Source organism: Mycteria americana, chromosome 1, assembly GCF_035582795.1.
Source record: "Mycteria americana isolate JAX WOST 10 ecotype Jacksonville Zoo and Gardens chromosome 1, USCA_MyAme_1.0, whole genome shotgun sequence".
Lineage (NCBI taxonomy): Eukaryota > Metazoa > Chordata > Aves > Ciconiiformes > Ciconiidae > Mycteria > Mycteria americana.
Window position 1 is genome coordinate 8,961,153 of NC_134365.1, and position 13,880 is coordinate 8,975,032.

The 13,880-nt window shown below is 43.0% G+C and overlaps 1 long non-coding RNA gene across 1 annotated transcript in view; it reads left to right on the forward strand.

Moving 5' to 3' along the window:
- The window catches only part of LOC142404554 (uncharacterized), a 32,728-nt gene extending 19,395 nt beyond the window's left edge, over positions 1-13,333 (forward strand). Inside the window, exons 2-3 of the long non-coding RNA XR_012773894.1 lie at positions 12,238-12,415; positions 13,252-13,333. This is a non-coding gene — a long non-coding RNA (uncharacterized LOC142404554). The remainder of the gene's footprint in view (positions 1-12,237; positions 12,416-13,251) is intronic.
- The last annotated feature ends 547 nt before the right edge of the window (positions 13,334-13,880 follow it).

The window sequence follows — 13,880 nt, forward strand, 5'->3', positions numbered from 1 at the left end:
CGTAGTTATGATCCTGAAAGCATAAGCAGCTTCTGCCTTTTCATGGGCCTATAGCTAGATTACCCAGATGAATACTGATCCCATATTTGTATCCATCACTCAGGTCTGCAATATACACTGGTATTTTTTATGCTTGGTGTTGGCCTGGAGGCTTCCCTTCTACAAATGCTCCCGGGGAGCCTTTCTCTGACTTGTGGACAATCAGGCTGCTAGCTGAAGTTAGTGATCATGATGGTGACTTCATGCTAAACATGCTAAACATGTTTCATGCTAAACCTGATTCATGCTAGACAATGCAGCAGTTAAGCATCCCTCTGTTTAGTAACGATTGAACTAACAGAAGCCATCGCCCATATAGCTCCCTCTGGCAAAGACAAAGCAACAGGTTGTTCAAACTACCTAAGAATTTTGCTCCTGAAATGTGAATGTGGATGTGAGGGCTGACAATTTTTTGGTTGCAGTTGTATGTGTTTGCGAACTAGAAACGACCAGAAGCAGTCAAGAAAAAAATGTAGCAAATTGGAAGGTGACAGGACAAGGACATGGCTATGGTCCTGTGAGGCTCCTGAGGGCTCTTTGGGCAAAATTCTGTCTGGAGTGAGGCTTGGAGCATAGAACAAAGAAATGGCACAAAGGATTTCTTTGAGGAAAGTTGTATTCAAGACAGGTGAAGTCAAGCCATTCATCAGCTGTACTCATCTTTTAGATAGAGGTCCAAATGGGCAACTGGAGAAGGTCGAAAGGAAAACAGCAAGAATAACAAGATTCTTTAAAAATCACATGGCTAAAAGGAAAGCAGTTATTTCATTGAGTCAAGAGGAGGTGACTGAGGGAAACATTACATAAATTAACATTAAGAAGCCAAAATCTAGTCCCTTTGCTATATAAAAGGCTGGAATGGAAAAGAAAGTACTAAATTGCTTCTTATTTCCATAGCAGAGAGGACAAGAGTGATACGTTTGGTTGCAAAATGTGGGATTTAGTTAAACTTTTGGAGACCTGCCCATAGGAACAGTGAAGCACAGGCATGTGCTGTTGCAGGAGGCTGTGAAATCTCTGTTGTTGCAGATTTTAAGAGAATCATTCAACAAGTATTAGTTAACAAAGACTTAGAGAGAGTTTATGCCATCTTTGGAGGGGGAGATGGGTCAGATGAAGTCCTTACTGGTGTCATTATCTGTGGAACTATAAATGCTGCATTCAGGAAAATGGAACGTTGTGTACAGTCTTTGAAAATGAAGAAGCTTACGTAAAAAAGGCCTCCTTCTATCCATTTCTGCCCTAATGGATACTGCACCCTTTCAGGATAAGTTCTAATTGGGACCTTGTGCCCTCGCCAGGAAATCACAGGGACTAAGAAACCCCATTATTCTCTGCAGCCTCTCCCCAGACATTGATTTAAGGTATTTAGGTCTAAATAGAGCTATTTGTCTGCTTCTTTCCTTAAAACTGGTGAATGTGGAATAGACAGGCAGATTGAAAGGAGTATGTGGAGACTTGACTGCACCTTCTTACCTACTGGCTGAAATGTCTAGATCAGTGACATTTTAGGGAGTGGGAACATCTCCCCCAGATAAGCAGACCACAAGCCTCTGCTGGGTCACACCACTCCCTGCTGCTACAACTGGATGCTTCAATTTACATTTCACCCTTTGGCTAAGAAACCTGAGCTTCAAGTAATCTCCCAGCTCCCAGGAGCTGGTGTTACTTCCAGACTAGATTCTTCTTCCTTTCTTCATACTGAATAATGCCACTAGGACTATGTTTATCTGAGCTTGATACTCAGGGTATTAGCATTAATCTCTAAGCTTTGTCCTGGATATCTGCTTCTGGGAAAAATCTTGGTCAGATCGACTGGTATCATTGAGAAATTCATAGTCCTCAGATATCTCAAAATGTCAGTGAAACGATAAAAAGAAATCAATCTTTCCCTATTCATCAGAGGGCTCTAATGCTGTTGAAGTGCATGATATTTCCAATACTCTTTCAAATAGCATCTGAAACTGTTAAAATAAAGACACCTTTCCCACATTTTCCTTCTCTGCCTTTCACAAATGATGGTTCTTTTAACCTCCTTCTCCCCTCTTTGTTTGCTTAGAGGATCAAAGCTTTTTTATGTATTTCTTTTTCCTCCCAAACAGTTTCTGGAGTGTTAAAAAGCACCACCAGTATACTGAGTTTACATTACAAACAAGTTAAAATTCCCAGTCTGTCACAGCTTTTCTCCTAGGATACCAAGGAAAGCAAAGTTCAGCTAAACTGCACAATTAATCGGAGATCACTTCTGAGCGAAGAAGAAAAGGTTGTTTTAACCAGAGCTATTCTCTTCTCGGAGATTTAAAGTCCACTTCATAAAGCAAAATTATTATTCTCTGAAAGTTATCTCACTTTATTGGTATTCCTGGAGCTACCCCATTAGGTCATCTTCCCTTTTCACTCATAAAATCATCTTAACGAATCGACTGTGGGATTAGCCCTATGTAAATACATCCTTATTGACAGCCACACTGACAAGTGAATGGATGAAAAAGGGCACGGACTGCATGTTGCTTTTGCTAGAACAGCAGTTGTTTTTGTTCTGCTTTCAAGACCCTGAGGCAGACAGCTTATTTCTTGGTTATGAAGAAAATGCTCTTTTTCAAGGTAAATGTATCCTGTAATAATGAAGCATGTGATAAAGTATCCTGTGATAAAGAAGCATGCGCTGGATGGTTTAAGAGTATTTGGCTGAAACAGACTTCAGTGCTGATCTACCATTCCCACACAGAGAATTGCTACCCTTTTCTCAACTTTTGAGAGCAAAGACTACCCTGATAACTCAACCTAGTGCATCAGTCCCATGTAGGATGGGCTCGCACCTTTTTAAGAAAAAGCACTGTCTGTTGATCTCATTATCTGTTCTTGTCAGGGCTCTTCTAAAGCCCTGATGGTTGCAAGGAAGAAAGTGAGCAAAGATAATTAAGAGAGCCCAAGGGAATACACTGAAAACAGTTGCAAGGTAGATTTGACAAGCGTACTTTAGTGTGTTCCTATAGTGTTTGGAAAAAAATGCTAAGATTACTATAAACTTTGTAAATTTTCTAGCAAAGTGTCATTCTGTGGTAGCATTTTGTGGACAAGTATTTCATAATGAGGAAAAGCAGACCCTTATTACTGTCTATGCAAATAATGTGCTGCACAGACCAGCATTGTAAGGTATCCTTTTCACACAATTTTGCTAAGGTTTAATCCAATATTACTACATTGATGTCCCATGTGGGTGGGTTTTTTCCCTGCTTTTTACAAGGCAAAGAGTTAAATACTGGTAAAATACATCTGTTGTAAGGTAAAATCAAGATCTTTCATCTGTTGTGCACTGAAACATCTGGAATCTTTTACAATGGAACCAAATTAGGTGTCAGTTGACATACAGTGAAGATGTCTTTCTGACTGACTGAACATTAGTAAAAATGCCATTAAAAATCTATGATAAAAAACCAGAAAGTCTCTGGCCATATTCTCAACTGGTGACACTCAACACTCAAATAAATACATAATCTCACAAAAAATTATAATGAGGCTTTTTGAAAACTCCCTCAACATGGCAAAACAATTATATTTTTGCATAAAATATAAATTTTTAAATGTTCTTGCAGATAAGGATAATTTTTGTCATTTCTTAGCCATGCAAGCTGATCCAAGCAATCAAACTATGTTAACACTTCAGAACTGAACCCTACATGCCTTACTGCACAATATCTTTTTCTTTTTCTTTGCCTCCATCCTTTGTCTGTTTATCTGTCTTCTCTTCTCATGAAAATACATATAAGTGACAAAAAAAAATTCTCTGAGTTCTGGAAACATCCCCAAAATTTACTTCTTGATTTTTATCAAATCTCTTTGGCTGTGTGATTCTAACAGCAGGGCAGCCAATTTCTGCTAAGCATCACAAATGTAATGTTCTATTTTCAAACCCTAGCAGAACAATGTCTTGTCATGCTTTCCTAATAATGTCTTCACTGGATGATGCAACCACTGTGAATGAAATTTATAATAACAGTACAAATATATAATAGTTATAAAATAATACAGAAATTGCTAGACAGTAAGTACTGGATCAAAAAACAGCTCAGCCAAAGACCTCCTATAAAACATACATGTAGAAACGTTCACTCAAGCACAGCTGCAAGTCTCCCATCAGGAAGGTATGGCACATACAAGCTGGAGCCAGTATGGGATCTGAGGAGCCCTAATCACAGCTACATTATATAAAAAAGAAAAACATCCTGATGCTGTGAGCTGCACATGAAAATGGTCAAGAACTGCAATGCATATGCTACATCAGATAGCAAAGGTCAGCAAGGTCAAGAACGGTCTAGGAGACTCTCAGAGAACAGACTAGCTTTCTATGGGGCTCCGTTCCTCACCAGGGAGGAGGAGCGTATCTAGCCGGCAGGATCCCTTTATTCCCATAGCAGAGGACTGCAGTTGCCTGACAGCTCCTGCACCATCTCAGCCCTGCTGTTATGTGTCAGCGGAGCAGGGAGCTACACCACTGATGACACAATATTTAGGGATTTTTAGGGGTGAAAAATTTTATGAATAAATTCAGGGATAAATTTTAGGAATTGAGGGAAGAAACAATATTTTGTAAGATTTTCAAACCCTTTTCAAAAGGTGTCCTATCCTATACTTCATAGGTCAGTGTAATGCTCCTTGGTTTGACCACACAGTATTCAATGACTGTTGCAAACCACTGATGTCCCAAAGTGCTAGATTTGGCATCTGACACACTAGTTTTGCTGGAAGAGGTTTACGGAGTGGCACCATACAATCAGGCAGCCCCTTGTTGGTCACTTATCTCAGCCAGCCTCTTTGCAGGGCTAATTCCAAGGAAAAGTCCCAGCACTGCCAAATCTCAGACTCAGTAAATTGCCTGCAGCATCCTCCTTCACAGACTGAAAGGTAATATCTCAGTCAGCCTAATAACATATGCTTTTGAGGACCAGCAACCACAAACCAGAGAGGCTGCGGCTTTGCAGAGCCCTAGATCACGCAGTTTATGCAGCAGGATCAACTGTTGGGACATTAATCTCTCCAGATGCAGCATTTAAGTAACATAAAAATTGTCCCTGATTTGAATGTGGACTCATTAGTAGAGCTTTCCATGGGAATGGAAGCTAATGTACAAGTCTTACTATATATCTTAGATGAGGGTGCAGTCAGTCACTAAATTCTGCACACTTTCTTTTTGCTCTCTTTTCCATCAGCATGTCATCTTCTGGGCAAAGGTTTTTTACAGTTTACAGGTTCCCTTCAGCTCCTTCCTCCTGGTGAGCCCAGGCCCTGCCTCCTCCTCTGTACTAGTGGGAGGTGACTACCCCGTACCACCCACCCCCTCTGCTCCTCTTTTCTTTCCTTTTTTTGGAAGTCCCTGCTTCCAGCTTTTGTCTGTGTTTTTCCTCTGATTTCGTCTCAGTCCTGACCCTTTCATTTTGCTTCCATATTTTATTCTTCCCTTTGTCCTCTCCTCAAGCACTCCTCATTTTCTCAAGAGCAGTCCTGTTTCTTCTCACCTGCATACTCTACCTCCTCTTCTCAACACCCCTCCTCTCAGATGCCCTGTTGTTTAAGGGGTACTCAAAGCTAACATATTCATCCTTCTTCCCACTAATACCTTCCTTTTAACACACTAATTTTCCTAATGCAGTTCTGATCTATGAATTTGATGACTGTGTGTGGTCACCCACAGTGCTTTTGACTGCATTCTCCCTTGTGTGCGCTTGCTTAGTTTTCCTCTGGAATCTGACAGTCTCTCCGTTGACTTCCTAAGAGACCCCATCAATCTGCTTCTGCCTCCTCGGTTTTTACTGCACTGTCTCTGGATTTTACCTGAAGCCCATGCATGACTACAAGTTTCCCCTCCCTCCTTTTCTCAAGGATATGCTTAATTTGTCAATGTGTGCTCACTGTATGCTGATGCCTGGTAAGACTTCTTGGTCACCATGGACTTCAAAATTCTCTTACATTCCACCTCTCCACCTAGCTTCTTTATCTTTCTTATTACTTCAAATTACAATGGAAAAAAATCAGCTCTATGACATTTTCTCTAGTAGCTCACCCTTTCCTACATTTCTGATGATGTTACCTTCCTTAGTCAGTATGCCTGAATGCAATTCTCTGCCCAGCTAGATTTTGCACTTCCATGACATGTGCAATATTTTTTGCCCTGCTAGTTGGATCACAGGATAATTTCTAATCTCCTTAATAAGAACGTCTTCTTTACCACCTTTACAATCTCTTCATCCCACAAATGACTTACCATTCCATTTACTTTTCTTCCAGCTTGAATACTCATCTGAGTGTCTTTACTGCTCTTTATTTCCTTTCCTATCAAGCTATTTTCTTCTCCTTATTTTTTCCATTTTGTCTCCTACAGATCTGTTTTCCTCAATCTTTTTTTGTCTTCACAACATTTTTTCTTCTCTATTCACTTTTCTAATGGAGAATTTCAAGGTCTCATAGCATCCAGCAAAAGTCTGCTCCAAGTTCCCATTTAATCTGTGAAATGTTCATCAACCATTCCCTGTGTACACACCTTGTTTGATGCATATTTGATATATTTTATATACTTGTTCATCATCCTGTATCCCTTTGCATGTACTGGGAAAGGGACTCTCAAGGTCAAGGTCATCAGTACTATCAAGGTCAAATCACTTGCTAGACTTTAAAGGGCTCTGAAGGAAGTCTGCCTCAGTAATTGGGGTTAAGACCATCCCTTTGCCTGAGGATAAGTTGGGTCTTAGAAGGTTTGGAAAAGCTGCTACACTGCTACTTAGGTTTGTGAGACAACTTACTGATTTATGCAAGGAGCCCATATGTTCCTATATAAGCAGTACAATTGCTAACTACATAAATGCTCCCATAATCTCAGCATAGCTCTGAACAATAGCATGATAATAGTTCCAACTACATCATTTTATATTTGAGAGGGCCAATGTGAGATAAAAGCAATATAGTTCTACAGCCTTTTTTTGTGTGTAATTTGCTATAGCTCTAGCAAATTCTCTTCTTTTTGACTTTAACAGGTTCATAGTGATTTACTCCCTATGAAAATTTGCTGCATTGCTTTGCAAAGACAGGTAGAAACAAGACAGTATACTCCTTGCAGTATTTTTGAAAAACTGAACAACCCTGAAATAAAATGTCTGAAAACCTCATAAGACAATAGATAAGCCAGCAAATTCATTTAGGTCATACACTGGATTCTGGGCTTACCTGAAAAAAGAACCAATCGTACTAATCTGTAATAGTTAAAACACTTCTGACAATGAACAGTGTTTTTGTCTCAGTGGAAATATCTGACAATTGCACTGAGGCTGTTCCCAGACATCACTGTGCCCAGGAGGAAATCCTATTTTTTTGTCATTTTACTCCTACAACTAAAATAAACTCATCATTTTCAAGCCAATCTGTATTTTCGTAAGATGAAATGTGTCCCAGATTTTTCTGCCAGTTCAGGGCTAGATTATCACAGTGAAAGCTGGCCTTATTAAGTTCATAGCCAGGAACAGTCACGGGCAGAGAATTAGGAAGATGGTACCAGCCAAAGACTACGCTCCTTCCCTGCCACCTTTGGAGCCCAGGTCCACCACAGCTGTGCTCTGGACATTCAGCGCTGGGTGCAGGGACAGGGTGGCTAATTATCCTTCTGGTCACCCCTTCTCGTTGGCTGTGGATACCCCTCCATTGCAAACGGATTGCAGCGCGCCCAGGGATTGAAGCACAACCTTATTCTCCACATTAATAGCAAGAAGACAATCTTCTCTTTAACTCTCTGACCTGGGCTGAGTTCTTGATTAAGCTTTAAACCAGTTGTCAGTTTTATATCAACAAGCAAAAAAAAAGCCAGTCAATATTACATGATCTTCTTCACAAGAGCTTATGTAGCTTACTGTAGTTATACATATTCACACACAAAACGTAATGCTGTCTGATCCTGGAGTGTGTCAAATATCTCTGTGTTGTTCTGTGACATCCTGAGAGTGATAGTATGCCTAGCGTTCTATCAACCAGAAAAATTCATACTAACTGATCATTAACTATAGTTCAACAAGTTGGAAGAAACAAGGTGCAAAAATCCTGATAAACATTTTATGGGGCTTTGGAAACAGCTTTCAAAACCTGAACAGTGTGAAGTCCCTTCTGCAGGATGCTGTTGGCAAGTTCAGCAGCCTCATAGACAGGATCTCGCACCCCATAAAAGCTTTAGGTTGGATTCTCAAATCACACTGCTAAACCAGACTCTTGGTGGGTACACACTTCATGTGGCCCTACTGAATTCTTGTAGACCAATAGAGAATTTAGCCCATCAGGTTTAAGGGTAAAATTGCAATTTGACACCAGCATAAGTGACATTAGAACCAAGTCATTCAGGTCTTACAGTATTCTATATCAGACTCTGTGAGCTTCAGAATAATTTACATTCTGTAGGACACTTCCATGGGAGAGTTGTGTTTGCACAAAACATCCAAATAGCTCTTTCTTTAAATGCCAGTACATCGCCTTACACTTTCTTCATTTCCAAATTCAGCTCCACTTATATAATGCATACAACTGAACTGAATGATACCACTATTTGCAATGTATTTCTTTCTTTTGTCTTTCCAGTCTGATTTAGTACTTTGCTTCGTCACAATTTAATTAAGTATAAAAACATTAAGTGAATCCAGAAAGATACTTTACTGCTGCATCTTGCTTTAGATTCATTCTTTCAATGATAAAATTAGAATCTTACTCCTAGACAAGGTGTCAACATTTGCCTAAAAAACTTTATTTGTAGAAGCTTATAAGTAGGTCATCAGCACAAGTAACCCAGACGAAGATCAGCAGCGATTATAAAAGCATCTCAGCCCTTGGATGAAATTCTTGTTTTAATGTACTTGATACCAATGCCATTTTGCCTGTTTTTAAGTTGCAGAACAGTAATGCAATTGGTGGATTTTCTATTTTGAAGTGCATTTTATGTTTTATATATAATGTAGGACTCCAGAAATATTGAGAGTAGCAGTGGACAGCATCATTCTTTAAAAAAAAAAAACAACAAACAAGAGAGCCACAGAAATTAGAGTATGAATTCTTCTAGCAGAAGACAAATTAGCTTTCATTGCTCTTCAAGTGATCAGTTTATTAGGAAGGATTTGCATGGATTGTTACTGATTTCACTCAAAGAGCGAACATTACAAAAGTACAATTTTTGTATTACCCTAAGTGTGAATAAAAGTAGCTTAATGTGCCATCTTCCCCAATATAACTGGAGAAGTTACATTTTCCTGTAATACTTGCATTTATCAACATAAACAACAGCAGAAGAAGTCATAATAATTTAGGTGGATTTGAAGAAAAAGAAAAAAGTAATTTTCCTAAAATACGTATTTGATCAGGTGGGTTGTGTGCTTTTCAAATTGTTTTCATGCATATTTAATCAACCTGAGACATATACTTATGCAAGCTGAAATAGGTACCAGTCTGTGTCCCAGGCTGTTCTGTTTCACAGTCTTCTGATGGAGATTTTTTTAAGCTGAATTAATTATTTAAAAAATGAACTAAAATAATCTTCAGCAGGTGGCATAAACTGAGAAAAAGCCAAAGAACTCACGAACTACCATCAAATCCTTAGCTTAGTTCAATGCAGTATTGGTAAGATGTCTAGATTTTCAAAAACTGCTTGGTTTTTATCAAGATTGTTGAAATAAGGGGATGTATGCTTAAAATGATCCACAGAGACACTACGATAACCTGGGGGGGGAAATCCCCCAAAATCCAACACACACCCCAAATCCTACCTACACATGGGCATAGAAATACACTTTCTCACACCCACATGCGTATCTCAGCAGATATGTGTGCCTGACACACGCACGCATGAAAGATATGTACCCACACACCTCTGGGTCTACACAAAGTTAGAAAACACTGTCTAGGAATAAAAACACATTGCTATGAATCTATACGTATAATACCTCCATATGCATCCGAGCAAACACAAGGATAGATACACACGCATACACACTCAGAGACATGCGAACATAGGCAAGGCACATACATAGGCACAAACAACTCTAGAAGCACATACGTATACCTATACAGCTGGAAGCATACTCACATGGACAGATAGATATACAGGCATATATGAGGGAGAGTTTACACTGGCTCTATCATCCCTGCTAATTTCTCCTTTCTTTTTGAAGCCTTCCAGTTTTAGGATCCTGGAGTGAGCCAGGTCCCTGCAGGGGAGATAGCTCAGGAGGAGCAAAGCACTTCCAGTTTCTTTAACGTTCCCCACCTCTCTCCCCCTCTCTCCCAGCAGCAGATCCAGGGAGATGAGCTGGGTACCCAGCACAGCTCTCCCAGCTGCTGGCTTGGCACTTTCTACCCCAGCTTAAGGAAGGGTATAGGACGGCAAGCTTAAGATCTCCTCCCTTCTCCCCCAAAGCCTGCCTCTGAGGGAGCAGGAACCTCTGGGCAACATCTGGACACAGCTGCTTTGCCCTGGGCGAGCCAGCCCCTTTCTGCCCGCCCCCCCAGCTGCGGACTACAGGGGTCCCCCTGCACCCTACCTGTCCTCTGCAGGTGTGAAAGACCTTGCCCCCCCCCCCCCCCCCTCCTGCCCCCTGACTCCCGTCAGCGAACCTCTTTGCAAACCGCCACTCTAAACTTTTTTCCCCGGCTGCACAATCCGCAATCCCCGGGGCAGCGGCTGCAGCTCGTCGGGACGGCAGGAGGGGGGGTGCGGGCTGCAGGGACCCGGGCTGCAGGGATCAAGGCTGCAGGGTGTGGGATGCGAGGACTGGGATGAGAGGACTGGGATGCGGGATGCAGGGATGTGAGGACCGGGATGCACGGATCCGAGATGCAGGATGCAGGGACCGGGTTGTGGGATGCAGGGACCAGGACGCGGGATACCAGTGCCTAGCTCCTTACCGTGCAATGAAGGTAGGTCCCGGCGAGGGTCTCCAGCTGCTCCCCGGCATCACGGGCCTCCCGATGTGCTGGTTAAACATCCACCGGGGAGTCTCACCCCCCAAACTTGTGTGAGCTGCTTCCTCTGGGTGACAGTCACGCTTTCTCCCCCCCACCCTGGATCGGATCCCGATGGAAAGTCATCAAGGCCTCCTAAGCGGTCAGGGGTGAGGCTGGGAGGGAGGAGGAGGAGAAGAAGGGGGCAACGGGAGGCAGAGACTGCAATCACCAAGCAATGATCCCCTTCCCTTCCCCTCTCCTCTGGAGCACCCGCTTCCCGTTCCTCTGAGCAACTTTGGCTCTGCTTGGCCAGGCAGCGCCCGGTACCAGCGCTGTTAATTGGGGTCCCTTTTCGCAGCCTGGCATCTTTCTAGATTTCCTCTCCTTTCCGGGCAAAGGGGATTGGTGCAAAGCTTTAAATTAGGAGGCGACCTAGAGTTGCAAAGACAAGGAGTGAGAGCCGGCTGGCATTTGCAGACTGCCTCTCCCGGCACCCGGGGCGTGCGACAGCTCTGCAGCCGGCGCTGCGCGGAGGGGCTGGCTGAGGCTTATTCCTACCGTTTATTCATTTACTGCGTTTCTAGTTCTAACTTTGAAGCTGGCTATTGCTCTTGGCACGGCCGGGAGCGGGGCTGTGGCAGGGAGCCCTCGGACGGAGCCGAGCCGCTGTCCCCACGCTGCGGGGCCGGGCGGCGCGGCGCTCCCCGCGGCTGTTTAACTGCGCCGGCAGCGCGGGCAGGAGCGCAGCCCGGTCCCGGGGGGGGACACGGAGGGAGGGGGGGGGGGACGGGACACGGGGACGCTGCTGTCGCCTGGCAACCCCGCATCCCTGCCCCGAACATCCCTTCCCCAGCGCCCTGATTGGACGGGGCCGGTGGGGGGGGACACGGCTCCGAGGATGCTGCGCCCCGGCACTGCGACTTGTCGCATCCTCAAAAAGCCGGGAGCGGGCAGGGGGGACCGAGAGCAGACGGGAGAGCCGAGGCAGTTCAGGGTGTTGTATCACCGTCCTCCTGCCTTCTCCCTTCCAGCTGGCTTGATAAATTTGCTTCTGCTCTATCTCCCAGAAAAATAATGTATTTGTGTGTGTGTGTGTGTGCGTGTAGAGATACAAAATATAAAAATATATGTGTTTATATAGAGATATATGTAAGTAAACATACATATTCTATACATGCTATGTGTATTATCTATATTCTTTATGTTATCTCTCTATATTCTAACTCTCCCATATAGGAAGACAGAAGAAAAATAGTTACTGGGGAAAGATCACTCCCAGAGTGCAGCAAAGCTGGATGCAAAAGGAAAAAGAAAGCTACTTTTTGTGTTATCTATGTTTGGAAACCAAAGGTTTACATCACCTGGAGTGTTAATAGGAGGTCGTGATCCTAAAGGGAGAATTAAACACCATGAGGTGAGTGTGCTGTAACAGTCAGTGAGGGTGGGTGCGTTGACTTCAGAGAGGGTGAGTTTAAGCCGTGCTGCATGGGGCACCGCTGGTATTACATGTGGCTTCATTGCTCATTCTCTGCTATGGGGGACAGCGAGCAGCTGCTTCCTGCTGGTCAAGTGTAGTAGGGAGAGGGTGCCCGTAAAATCCCAATGCCTCCCTTTCCATCACAGCTCGGGTTGGGACACTGTGAATTTCTCACCTCTAACTCTTCAGCAGGGAGAAAGCCATCATCCACTTCTCCCTGAATGCTTCTCCCCACCTTTGGTCTTGCCCCCAGCCCAGCTCCCCACTTGTGAACCATCAGTGCTCGAGTAAAGCAAAGAAAGAGGCACTGCAGTCAGGAGCTGCAATCCAGCAACTCACATGGGGCCACTATTGTTTCAGCAGCCCAGGTTCCAGTCAGGAATTAAGCCAAAGTAAAATGAAATAAAACAAAAAAATCTGTTTCTGCTTTTTAAAATTTTATGTTAAGTTATTTAACATCTGCTTACTTTTGTGATCTACCCATTACATTTGAGCTACTTAGCTAATTTTATAAGAGTTTTTTTCTTGGAAGCCAAGGACATTTGATAAGATGTGCATGTTAAACTATTTCATTAAGGACTTCAAAGTTAAGCACGGAGCAAAATGAAAGAGTCAGTTCCTCTCAGGGTTACCCTACTGTAAATTGGATTAAAATGTACATGAAACATTGTAATAAGATCAGGGTAAACTGGAATGAACAGGAAATCAGTCCCATGTCTTTTAAATCATAGCACAATTTGACAGACAGGTCTAGAATACTTTTTTTTTCACAGTCTTGCATGCTGATTGCCAAGAAAGACTAGTGGAAGGAAGGATCTGATTCTGCATTGCCTTGTACACAGCAGTCATGGCTCAAAGTGAGTATGAAAGTAACTTTTTGGTTGGGTGGCATATAAAACCCGCTGTGTATGAAATTGGTCACCACAGGCACCAAGGGGAATTTGGCTGAGACATATTGTATGATTTGCAGCAGGCCACTTAAGACGCAAGGAGGTGACCTGGTCATTCATGCCTTTGCTTCAAGAAGCATCCTTGGCACTGGTGGTTCACTCTTTTTCCATGCCTGCTGCTGTGCAATGTCTGGTAACGGTCCCTAACACTGCTACTACTTGCATTTACACCTGATTTATGGCTACTGAGAAGCAGGGAAACAAACCTGACCAGCCGACCAAGCTGTAGGCGAAGGCACAAGGGTTTAAGTCCCCCTTTCTGCCAGTGCAGTTCCTCAGCTGGTTCTCCTAGCACAACAGAGTCTCATTTTAGCCACAAGAGAACTTACCCAGTCATCCCAAAGCAGGATTCTGGAGACCTTATTTAGTGTATGACTCTGGCAGAACCATCCTTATTTTTGTAGGGAAAACAACTGGGCCTCAATTCCCTTTTGGGATAGCACGTGCTACAT